Raw genomic sequence first — 12,375 nt, forward strand, 5'->3', positions numbered from 1 at the left:
TACATTTTTCCACGAAGGCACTGACCATCTTGTCTCACGGTGGGATAAATGTGTTAACAGTTATGGCGATTACTTTTGAAATAATAAACAGCTTACTTTTTCCCATCTGTTTCGTTTTCATTTTACGGCCACGTATAGTTGGTGGAGGTATGGACATGTGAAATCAAGAGAGTTGTAAGGAATTGTTAAACTGTCTCATTAGAATGGATTTCTTCCTCCGCGCTTTTTCGTATGTTTTCTTAGACACAACTGAATGATCATGCAAACGGTGTAACTGTTTAGAAACTAGGACAATGATGAGTTCTATCGGGGTATTGGCACATAGCGTACTCCTTTCAAATAACACCCAAGGGCAACACCGGAGACGCAACATCCACATTCGAATGAAGAACACCGTCAACGATCTTCCATGCCCCCACAGGATGAAGCACCATGGAGGGTTTTAAAGCCTGACCCTGGCCACTGGTATGGCGTATGATGGTGCTAAGCTGTTAAGAAAGCATCCTTCATTTTCCTGCGGGTCTCAGACACGAAAACTCCTTTCGGTGTCGGGGTCCGTACCGGCAATCTCCATATCAAGCCACCGCACTTGGCTGCGAAGCCGGCAAACGGCAAAATGAATTCAACGACGCACTGGTTTGGACTGTGTGCGAAACTGGCACGCCTCTGCATGCAGAGAAGTACCAGAAATTGAGAAACTCGCCACCAGTTTGATCAGGAAGGAGGAAAGCATCAAGGTAAACGGGGTTTTAACTGCCTCGTACGTCACGCCGCCTACGGCCGGGGCAGCCCCCCGGGTCAGTGGCTGCGCCGGAACACATGTGTGCGCCTGCTTATTACTCACTGCTACCGAAATCAAAATTGCCCTAATTCATTCCGATAAAACAGTAGGAAATGTTTTATAGGATGTGAAATAGAGAAAAACAGCTAGCGCAACATTAAATGGTCGCAAAACCCGCAGCATCTTCACAAGAGTGAAAATGTTTAACATATCTAAAATTGCAGGAGGTGATGTAAATGTTAGTCATGACTAAGAACATTTTTAACATGCACATATTGTTCATTTCATGCATGTACTGACAGTTAACACTCTTGACTGAGGAAAGTAAGCGAGAATTGAATGGCAGTTACTGCCATTCGCCACCAGTTTACATTGACTACTGGTACGCTCACTGAAACTTCAAGATATCTATGTGGTGACATTTACGAAGGCAAGTCAATTATTATCCGCAACGTAGTTATATTTTTGTTTATTTTGGTAGTACTGTCGTTTTACGTCGATGACGCATGCTTTGTTTATTTGTTGTTATATCTTTGCAATTTTCAAGCTGCTAGGTTAGTTTCGTTATCGCTGCCGTGCAGTTAATCGTGGCTGCTCCGCTGTCTATTAGCACCAAAGAAGAGCAATGTTCAGTGATCCGTTTTTTGCGGTCGGAAGGCGTATCAGGAGCCGAAGTTCTTCGAAGACTTTCGGTACAGTACGGGAACAGTGTTTTGCCACAACGGAGTGTCTACGATGGATTGAAAATTTCCGAAATGGTCGCACAAGTGTTACGCACGATGAAGGAGCCGGACGACCGTTTACCGCCACAAATAAAGAAACCATTGAGCGTTCACGTGAAATTAGTCTCTTGGACAGGCGATTAAATATTGACGAAGTGGCACATCGTCTGCAAATTAGTCACAGTTCTACCTACGAAACCATCCACAACAGACTAAGGGTTTCATAAAGTTTGTGCTATATGGGTCCCAAAACAACTCACACAGTTGCATAAACAAATGCGCTTGGACATCTGCAAAAAATATTTTGATCGCTATGGTAACGAAGGGGCAACTTCGTAGACAGGATCATTAGTGGTGACGAAACACGGATCAATAATTACAAGCCGGAGAGTAAACGGCAGAGAATGGGATGGAAACATCCAAATTCGCCGTGCAAGAAAAAGTTCAAGACCCAAACGTCCGCAGAAAAACTGATGCTTACGGTTTTTTGGGACGCATAAGGTCCAGTACTGAAACATTAAGGGGAAAGGGGCACAACAGTAAACAGTGTACGCTACAGTGAGAGGCTTACTACCAGGCTAAAGCCTGCAATTCGAAGCAAACGCCTAGGATTGCTGTCAAAAGGTGTTGTCTTGTTGCATGACAATGCCCGTCCGCATACTGCTGCCCACACTGCTGAAACGCTCCAGAAACTCAGATTTCAAGTACTGGATCATCCTCCATATAGTCCAGATCTTGCCCCCTTCTGTCTATCACTTGTTTCGTCCACTCAAACAGGCATTAACGGGCCGTCGATTTGCCTCGGACGAAGCAGTGAAAGAAGCGGTGCATTCCTGGCTCACAGCTCAACCGAGAACCTTCTCTTATGAGGTCATCAGGAAGTTTGTACAACGAAGGACCAAGTGCGTTGAAACGCAAGGAGACTACGTCGAATAGTGGTGTTCTTGTACGTTTCCTGTTTGATTACAATATAATTTTATAACCACATTGTGGATAATAATTGACTTACCCTCGTACATTGACGGCGACCTACAGTTTCAAATACTGAAATTTATTTCTGAAATTCGACAGAACTGTAATAGATATATATGTATTGCCTAAGGCGACTTATGAAAATTTGTACTGGACAGCGACTCGAATCCGGATTTGCTGCTTGTCACGAGCGGTAGCCTTACGGCTTAGGCAATCCGGGAGCGCTCCCGGGACCGTCCCAAACCTCCATATCTCACACACCTGTCCGTTTCTTCTCATGAATTATTAATTCATTTACCCACACTCGCACATCTAATGTAAATATGTATAAGGCGATGATGGGCCTGCGACGAAATTGACAACTACTAATTCTCGTTGTCTTCATTCTAAAACATGCACGGGACACACGGGATGATCGAGTGTGGATAAATGAATTAATAATCTACGAGAAGAAATGTATAGGTGAGTGACATATGCAAATTTGGGTGGGTATGGGTAGCGAGCTAGGATAACCTAAGTGGTACGCGAACGCTCGCGAAAAGGGTGAAATCCGGGTTCGAGTCCCGGTACGGCACAAATTTTCGTATGTCATTTCAGGTAGTACATCCATATCCATCACAGTTAAGCTGAATTTCAGAAATCAATTACAGTATGTTATGTCAAAAACTTTTAGGCTCAAAATTGTACAGGTGACTTAGGATGCTAAACGGAGAACTTTGGGGCGATGAATCGATTATGTTAGGCTGTACGCCATCTAGATTTATCAGTATGTGTATTTGTGAACTGCTAACATTTCTGCATCGTCCTTAGTGGAACGACCATGGAAAAAAAGCCACAGAGTGGTCAGAAGCATTCTGGAAACTTGTAAGGGTATTGCAGGGGAGGCTATGCTGAGAAACAATTGTTAAGAAAAAATTCGATACTTTGAGCCATTTCCGAGTTATTTTGCACTGACGTTAGCCAACTAGGTCGTTGCGCACGCAAATTCAAACAGCCTGCTAGAGACAGTGACGCCAAACGTATTTTCTTTCCTCAAACAGAACGAAGGAAGCTTTTGCTCGCCTATCTTTTTATTTATCACTTCCGAGAAAGGTACATTGTATGTGTTAATAAACATTTCAGCAAGTGGTAAATTACGAACTCAGAGAGAAGGGCTAACTTCAATGCAGTAAAAAAATTAAAAATAACTGGAGAAAAGCGCAAAGTGTCTAATTTTTTTTTAACAATTCATTCTCAGCACAGCCTTCACCACAGCACCCTCATGAACTTTGTAGCCCTTTTCTGACCATCCTGTATAAGCGTTTGTAATGTTTTCAGGATGAAACTAATTGGTAGGCTACTAGCTGCCTGTCTCAATGCCCAACAGACAACAGGATATTTCACAGAGTGAGGCGAAATTTCATTTGTCGTCATAATGCATGCATTACGACTATCTGTTACATCACATCAAACAGCTGTTAAGAACTTTGTAGCCCGTTTCTGACCATCCTGTATAAGCGTTTGTAATGTGTTCAGGATGAAACTAATTGGTAGGCTACTAGCTGCCTGTCTCAATGCCCAACAGACAACAGGATATTTCACAGAGTGAGTCGAAATTTCATTTGTCGTCATAATGCATACATTACGACTATCTGTTACATCACATCAAACAGCTGTTAAGAACGTAAGTAACAACTGTAAGTTGTGACATGATTGAAAGTATACGACATTAGAAGCGAACAAACCCAGCAAAACTGCCTCTGCAAACTAGCAGTTCGTGAGATAACTGCGAATTTGTGGTTAACCATTGGCGTGACTGTAGTATGACCTATGGGCCTAGTCAGCATAAATGTATTCGAAATGTAACTTCTTTCTATTGAAACTCGATCTAACAGGGCTCAAATTTTATATATGTCTTACCTTAACAAAAAACACAGTTCTGTTTCATCACCTTATGGGCTACAATCTACTGTACACTCGTGCATTTATTTAAAATTTATTGACTTTCGGAACGTGTCCGTGCAGCCATCTCAACACTGAAAATATTGGACGGCAGTTTGTCTGGACAATTCACTGTATACATTAGTTTAATCGGTAACCCGGTGCATAGGCTTGCTAAAGGATAGATTCGGACTCAAAACAAATTTTTACATCCATAGTATACTGCATCAACAAAAGTAAAACGATGATAATGGAATGTAGTTGAACTACATCAGGTGATGCTCAGGGAATTAGATTAGGAAATGAGACAATTAAAGTTGTAGAAGAGTTTACTACTTGGGGAGCAAAATAACTGATGATGGTCGTAGTACAGAGGATATAAAATGTAGACTGGCTTTGGCAAGAAAAGCGTTTCTGAAGAAGAGAAATTTGTTAATATTGAGTAGAGATTTAAGTGTCAGGAAGTCTTTTCTGAAAGTCTTTGTAGGGAGCGTAGCCATGTATGGGAGTGAAACATGGACGATAAATAGTTTAGACAAGAAGAGAATAGAAGCTTTTGAAATGTGGTGCTGCAGAAGAATGCTGAAGATTAGATGGGTACGTCACATAACTAATGAGGCGGTATTGAACAGAATTAGAGAAAAGAGAAATTTGTGGCACAACCTGACTAAAAGAAGGGATTGGTTGGTAGGACACGTTCTGAGGCATCAAGGGATCTCCAATTTAGTACTGGAGGGAAACGAGGAAGACAAAAATCATAGAGGGAGACCAAGAGATGTATACACTAAGCAGATTCAGAAGGATGTAGGCTGCAGTAGTTACTCGGAGATGAAGAGGCTTGCACAGGATAGGGTAGCATGGAGAGCTGCATCAAACCAGTCTCTGGACTGAAGACCACAACAACAACTACAATTATACTGAAACGAATAAATGAGATAAAGATGTAACACAAGATACGAAAAGCTAGTATGCTATAAAAATCCTACTGGTAACATAAAGAAATGATAAATCTCCGTTGGTACACATTTGGAATATTTCCAATTCAGTCCATATTAATGACAATGTATGTAAACATTGGAGGGCTCTAGAGGCGCGGTAAAGCCAGCTTCTCCAACGGAGACAACCTCGACAGACAATCAGGCAGATCGCGATATCTAGACTTAACTTGGCAGCGCTCATACAACAACTGGGGATGTTATAAACTTACTGGCAAACTCGCAAACAGCCTCGGATACAGGACTGAATGAATTGGTGACAACCGGAATATCTTAAAGGACGAACGGTTTGGCGTTATGGATCATGTGTCTTTGGCAACATGGAATGTTCGAGGATTGACCAACAAAGAAAGCGAGTTAAATCAAGTACTCAAAGAGAGGAAAGTAGACATTGCAACAATGACAAAAACTAAGAAAAAACTTAAAAGAACAAAAGATTTGACAGACTACTGGACGGCTTACAGTGGTGTCCCACAAAGAAAACGAGCCAGTGATGGAGTAGCAATTTTAGTCGATGATAAATGGAGAGGAAAGATTCTTGAATACAGCTCCATAAAGGAAAGAATAATGACAGATTTCAAATTCCAAAGGGCCATCTAACAGTTATAGGTGTCTATGGCCCAGAGGAGGGAAGGAAGGATGATTGTTTTTCTAGTAAAATTGTACCTTCTGATGTAGGTAATGGTTTGAGAACGAACGAAAATGTTCAAAACTAGTCACTAATAAAAATGATATATGCAACTCTGGCACAACCTTAGTTAATAAATAATAAACATAAATCTGTCTGCATACTAACAGCACTGATATTTATAACTGACGTTCAACTGAGAAAATGGCCATGTAAGAATGAGATTTCAACTCCTGAAACAGATTGTTAATAAAATAAAGTAGCTGGAGTGAGTTTTCAGTTTTGGCAATCTGATATACTTATGAAACACAACTAGGTAACGTTAGATGCTACTGGTAACTACCATAACCGATGATGGCCTCATTATTACGCTGCCAGATGCCTAATCGAGAGACATGCGCAGTACACAGTTTCATTCGATTGATGTCTGTCTCTCCTGATTGCATATCACTTCCACCCTAATCGCAACCCCCACCACCGCTACGACATTCTACCATCACCAAATTCAAATGGTCGGATGTCAAAACGGACTGGCTGAGGCCTTAAATAACGGACAGTGGGACCGTAACGAAAAAGTACAGTAATTGTTGACCAGATGGTTGGTCAGAATACTCGAGATAATGTTATTAATGATAATACATGCTTGCTTTCCTCCGACGTGCGAATAATCTCACACGTTAAAGAACATCTACAGTTCAGCGTAGAAGTCGGTCTGATGAGGTTGGCGTAATCACAGACAGATTGCTGCCATAGATGGAAGATAGTTTAAGTGACCGAGCACAGTCGAATTCTGATAATTCGAATTTGTAGCCTGGTAGGCAAATCTGCAGGTACCAATGCCACTAATATACAAATAATTATAACTTAAATATTTTAAACATAGCTGCACAACAGCAACAGTTTCACGTAATAAAATTATAAACAGCCGACCAGTTGCAATGGATAAAGAAATTCTTTACCTAGGTTTCGACAAATATAAATTTGTCTTCTTCAGAAGGTAATCTAAGGGCAATGAACATCATAGCTTACAATAGAAAAGTATGAAACTTATAAGCCAAGAATAAATTTTAATACAAATTCTTGGCTTATAAGTTTCATACTTTTCTATTGTAAGCTATGATATTCATTGCCCTTAGGTTACCATCTGTAGAAGACAAATTTATATTTGTCGAAACCTAGGTAAAGAATTTCTTTATCCATTGCAACTGGTCGGCTGTTTATAATTTTATTAATTATAACTTATTCTTGTTCTTTTTCGTCTTCTACTTTTCCCACTAGATATTAATCGTTTCTCCCTTCCAGTGGTCTCGTTTATACCAATCGAAAATTTTTAATCTCTCCGCACTCACTGCACGATCAGTATGTAGTTCACACAACCAAAGCAGCCTTCCCCTTTTAGTGCTTGTCGGGGTCGTTTATAGTCGTAGGCCACCTGTCATTGCTCATTCTCTTAACCAGGCCAGACCACTGTACTACTTCCATTTTTTCCTGTATTTTAGATATTTTTATTATATCCTCAGGGTTGGCATAATTCCACTGTCCCAATCTTGTTCCTTCTTTTATTCGTAAGCGTCCACGTTTCTGTACCGCAAGTAACTATATTGTGGATGAAACTATGGTTAAACATTTTTTTGGTCTGTTGATTAATACCATTGTTCCAAATCAGTCCATGCAGGGACTTCTGCCCATCGCTGCTTTGGTTTCAATAACTCTGTCGCAGGTTCCGTCACTGGATATACTATATATATAAAATGCATGTTTGACCATCAGCCGATTCTTATTTAAAACCCAAATATTGACTGGTTTCAGCTACAGACCATCTTCAAGAATTAAGGTTAAAACAGTTTAGGCTACAAGATCACCTCTGTCATTACGTAAATAATGGCCACGTCTCATATGTAGAGCATGCCAAGAACTCCAGTGTAACATACAGGACTTTTAACAGAGCATAAGTGAAGAGAAGCTCAGAGGCACAAGCACTTATGTTGTGGCCTAAACTGTTTTAACTCCAATCCGTGAAGGTGACTGAAACCGGTCGATATTTGAGTTTGATATAAAAAAAACAGCTGATGGCCAAACATGCATTTTATTTTAATTGACGGTTGTTAGTAGTCACTTTCCAAAAATATCGATATAAAAGAACCAACATATTTAAAATTTCAAATTTTTAAAAAAATTTTGTGTCTTCGAGAACAAAATCCCGTTCCTTGTTTATTATTTCACATGGATACGCTGTCCTGTCGAAATTAATTTTGAGACGACATCTTTTGTATTGAAACTTCCTGGCAGATTAAAACTGTGTGCCCGACCGAGACTCGAACTCTGGAGGTCCCGAGTTCGAGTCTCGGTCGCGCACACAGTTTTAATCTGCCAGGAAGTTTCATATCAGCGCACACTCCGCTGCAGAGTGAAAATCTCATTCTGGAAATATCTTGTGTATTCTTTCTGCAATTTATCAAACGTGTGCTTGATATCTCAGGGGATAGGAAAAATAATGTAAACAGTGGTAGTAATGGTATGGTTATGTTTGATGGTCAACAACGCAGGTAAGGCACGTGTCGCGCTGCACTGTGAATGTTCAGTACAGAGGGCAGATTGTGGAGGTTCGTTTAGCAGGAGCAACAGTAACCGAGACAGCCAACTTATTGAACGTTTCAAGAGCAACTGTCTCAACAGTGATTACAACCTACACAAAACATGGAAAGACATCACTGTGTACAGGTAACAGCGATCACAAATCAAAACTAAATGACAGAAATCGTCGTACGCTAACACGAATTGTGTCAAAACAACACAAAACTATGTTGGTTAAAGTGACTACAGAGCTCAATAGTCATCTTCGAGACCCCTTATCTGTCGACACTGTCGGCTGAGAACTACATTAAGCGATTATTCATGGACGAGCTGCTATACCGAAACCATTAGTGACTTCAACAAGCGCAAAGCAGAGTAAAACATGGTGTCAAGAGCATAAATCCTGGACGGCTGATGAGTGAAGACACGTCATATGGTCCGACGAGTCAACATTTTCGTTATTTCCAACATCTGACTGGCTTTACGTCTAGATAAAGCGAAAAGAAGCCTACAATCATGGTTGCTTGATTCCAACGATTAAGCATGGAGGTGGAAGTGTGATAATACGGGCAGCCATATCATGATATTTGCTGGTGCCACCATTACTCTCAAAGGCCGTGTTACAGCCAACGAATATGTGAACATTTTAGGTGATCAAATGCACCCGTTGATTCAAATGTTGTTCCCCAACAATGATGCCGTATTTTGGGAAGATAATGCACCCATTCACACAGCCAGGACAGTACAGTCGTAACATGAGGAGCATGCAGCTTAACTGCAGCGCCTTTCCTGGCCAGCGATCTGTGGACCTGAACATTATCAAACCGTTGTGGGCGTTACTGGAATGGAGACTCCGGAGCAGGTTTCCACCTCCCTCTTCACTACAGGAGTTAGAAGCGGTTCTGATCGAAGAGTGGCATAACATTCAACCACAGACTATACAATCATTATACGTCAGTATTCCAAGAAGAATCGCGGCTGATTAAGGGCAAATGGGGGTCCAACTCCTCATTAATAAACCATTCCCAAATATGTTCAGGCGTTCACATTATTTTGTCTATCCCCTATATGGTGTGCTGTTTGCGAAAATTACTTCATCATCTGCAAAAATTATAAAAACTGAAGGCAGCAAATAATGATTTAGTTTCCGTCCTGCCACGCAACCACCAAGAACGTGCTTAACGACGATGGAGAGATTGTATAGTCAAGCGACAAGCAGCCTGCCCCTACCGGAGCAGAGGGGAAAGGTAATGACAGAACTACAGCTGCTACGTCGGAATGGACAGCACACAATTTCAGTACATCAGGAAGTATGTATGATGAGTCCATAAAGAGAAGAATAACGGACTTAAGAGATGAGGAGGCCACTAATGAAAAGCCGTGTTGTACAGAAAATTAAAAAAAATTACCTTTAGTATAAATGAAAATGTGTACCATTACGTTCAGTAACATACCGATCTTACACTTTCACAATCAAAGAAATAAAAAGGCATCATATGTAGCATCTGAAATGGTATTTCTACGGAACGCTAGAGGAGAGACTATGCCTTATCTTTCTATATGTTAGGTTGGTTCATATGTTTGTAGCGTTTTTGCTTTGCATGTTGATATTCCGGTTGATAGCAGTATATTTATCGATTGTCATTTTTTATTTGTGGTTCAGTGTTGCTATTTGGGTTTACGTATTGTCATTCTGTCATTTCAAGATAACGAATCGATCTGTGGACGTAAGAAAATAGAATGGCCAGTGGAGAAATCGGAACATTTCCGACACGTTCTTCTGTTTGAGTTCAGTAGAAGGCTGACAGCAACAGAGGCATTCAAGAAAATCTGAAAAATGTGGTAATGTCTTATGGGACCAAATTGCAGAGGTCATCGGTCCATAAGATTACACACCACTTAATCTAACTTTAACTTATGCTAAGAACAACACACACACCCATGCCCGAGGGAGGACTCGGACCTTCGACAGGGGGAGTCGCGCGAACCGTGACAAGGCGCCTCTAGACCGCTCGACTATCCAGCGCGGCCGGAGCCATTCAGAAACATTTACACCGTGTATGTGGAATAATATCACTGGAGAGAACACCGTAAGAAAATGATTTTCTCGCTTTCAGGAAGCACTTCGGGGTTTGATGGAGATCTTTTAAACCCATTAATACACAATGTTCCACGTCAGTGTACTCGAGAGCTGGCAGATGTGATGAGCTGCGATCATCCCACCACCGTAAAACATTTACATGCAACAAGGAAGGTTGAAACATAGAGCGCTCGAAGCCAAAATCGCAAAAATCCCGGCGGGGTCAGGGATTTTCTCTGCCTCGTGGTGGCTGGGTGTTGTGTGCTGTCCTTAGGTTAGTTAGGTTTATGTAGTTCTAAGTTCTAGGGGACTGATGACCATAGATGTTGAGTCCCATTGTGCTCAGAGCCATTTGAACCATTTCGCAAAAATCCGCGGGTGGCCATATATGCATCTCTGCTTGCTCGTCATCAAATGTTCAAATGTGTATGAAATCTTATGGGACTTAACTGCTAAGGTCATCAGTCCTTAAGCATACACACTACTTAACTTAAATTTTCCTAAGGACAAACGCACACACCCATGCCCGAGGGAGGACGCGAATCTCCGCCGGGACCATCCGCATGCTCGTCATCAACTGGCTTGTGAATAACACCATCCATTCCTATACTACATCGCTATCAGTGACGAGGAAGTGTTGTCTTTATGCTACCGTAAGGAAAAGAAAGGAATGATTGACCCTAAACAAAGCAGCAACTCTCCATACAAAGACTTGTGCGCTTTCGCAAAAGGTAATGTTATGCATCTGGTGGAACAGTGCGAATTGCTTCCCCGAGGTGTAATCATCAGTGTTGACATTTGTTGTCAACAAGACGCAGTCCAACAACCAAGACCAGGAAGCAGCTTGAAGTGATGCTGCTCCATGATAACGCCCGCACGCATTCCTCTTGACTGACAAAAAGCGCTATACAAAAGTTGGATTGGAAAGTCATTCCGCACCCGCCTTGTTCACCTGATCTTGCACCTTCACATTTTAATCTTTCCCGCTCTCTATTGAAGAGGAATTTTCCAGACGAAAACGCGCTCCGAACATCTCGACGAATTCGTCGCCTCAAAACCACGTGATTTCTGCAGTAGCGGAATCGAAAAGTTACCGCAGCTTTGGCAGACTGTTGTAAATAGTGAAGGAGAATATATTATTGATGACTAAACTCTCTGTTATGTGTACCTGTAGTGTTTATTAAAGTTTCAGAATAACGCTACAACTTACGTGCCAACCAAATAAACTACAGTTATGACGCCGCACTGTAGTGAAGGCACTTACCTCTAAGGTTCCAGTGCCCAACTCTGAGCGGCAGAGTAGTAAGTGGGATGGAGGTCGGGCGCAGCGACTTGAGATGGCAGAGTGAGGCAGGGGAGTGGCGCTGTGTCGCGATCAGCTGGGCAGCGCCTCTTCCGGCGGCAGCGACCGTGCGCTGTACACTGTGTACGTGCAGTCAGATCGCCGGGAATAGCAGGACCCCCGCGAAGCTGGCGAGAGCGCCGCCCGGGTGACGTAGGCGGCTGCGGGCGCTTGCGACACGCGGTCACTCCGTATCGGCGGCCGCTACGCACGCGACTAGTCTTACGATGCGTGTCACGTGCCGCGCTTATCAACTGTCTATATTACAACAGCACCGCTCTTCTCTCCGGTGTTCGATAGCGAAGGAACCTGCGAGAGAAAGAAAGGGAAATTTTTAGTTTTACTTGTAGTAACTCATATA

At 42.1% G+C, this 12,375-nt stretch overlaps 1 protein-coding gene across 2 annotated transcripts in view; it reads right to left on the reverse strand.

Annotated features, from left to right (window-relative positions):
• Positions 1 to 12,375, reverse strand: part of LOC124612734 (uncharacterized transporter slc-17.2-like) — a 507,667-nt gene that overhangs the window by 296,959 nt on the left and 198,333 nt on the right. The window contains exon 2 of one of the 2 annotated variants that reach the window (XM_047141110.1): positions 11,937 to 12,323. The exons of the other annotated variant lie outside the window; for it this stretch is intronic. The gene's annotated coding sequence lies outside the window, so the exon portion shown is untranslated. The remainder of the gene's footprint in view (positions 1 to 11,936; positions 12,324 to 12,375) is intronic. 2 annotated transcript variants of the gene reach the window in all.

This window comes from Schistocerca americana, chromosome 4 (genome assembly GCF_021461395.2).
Source record: "Schistocerca americana isolate TAMUIC-IGC-003095 chromosome 4, iqSchAmer2.1, whole genome shotgun sequence".
In the NCBI taxonomy this organism is placed as follows: domain Eukaryota; kingdom Metazoa; phylum Arthropoda; class Insecta; order Orthoptera; family Acrididae; genus Schistocerca; species Schistocerca americana.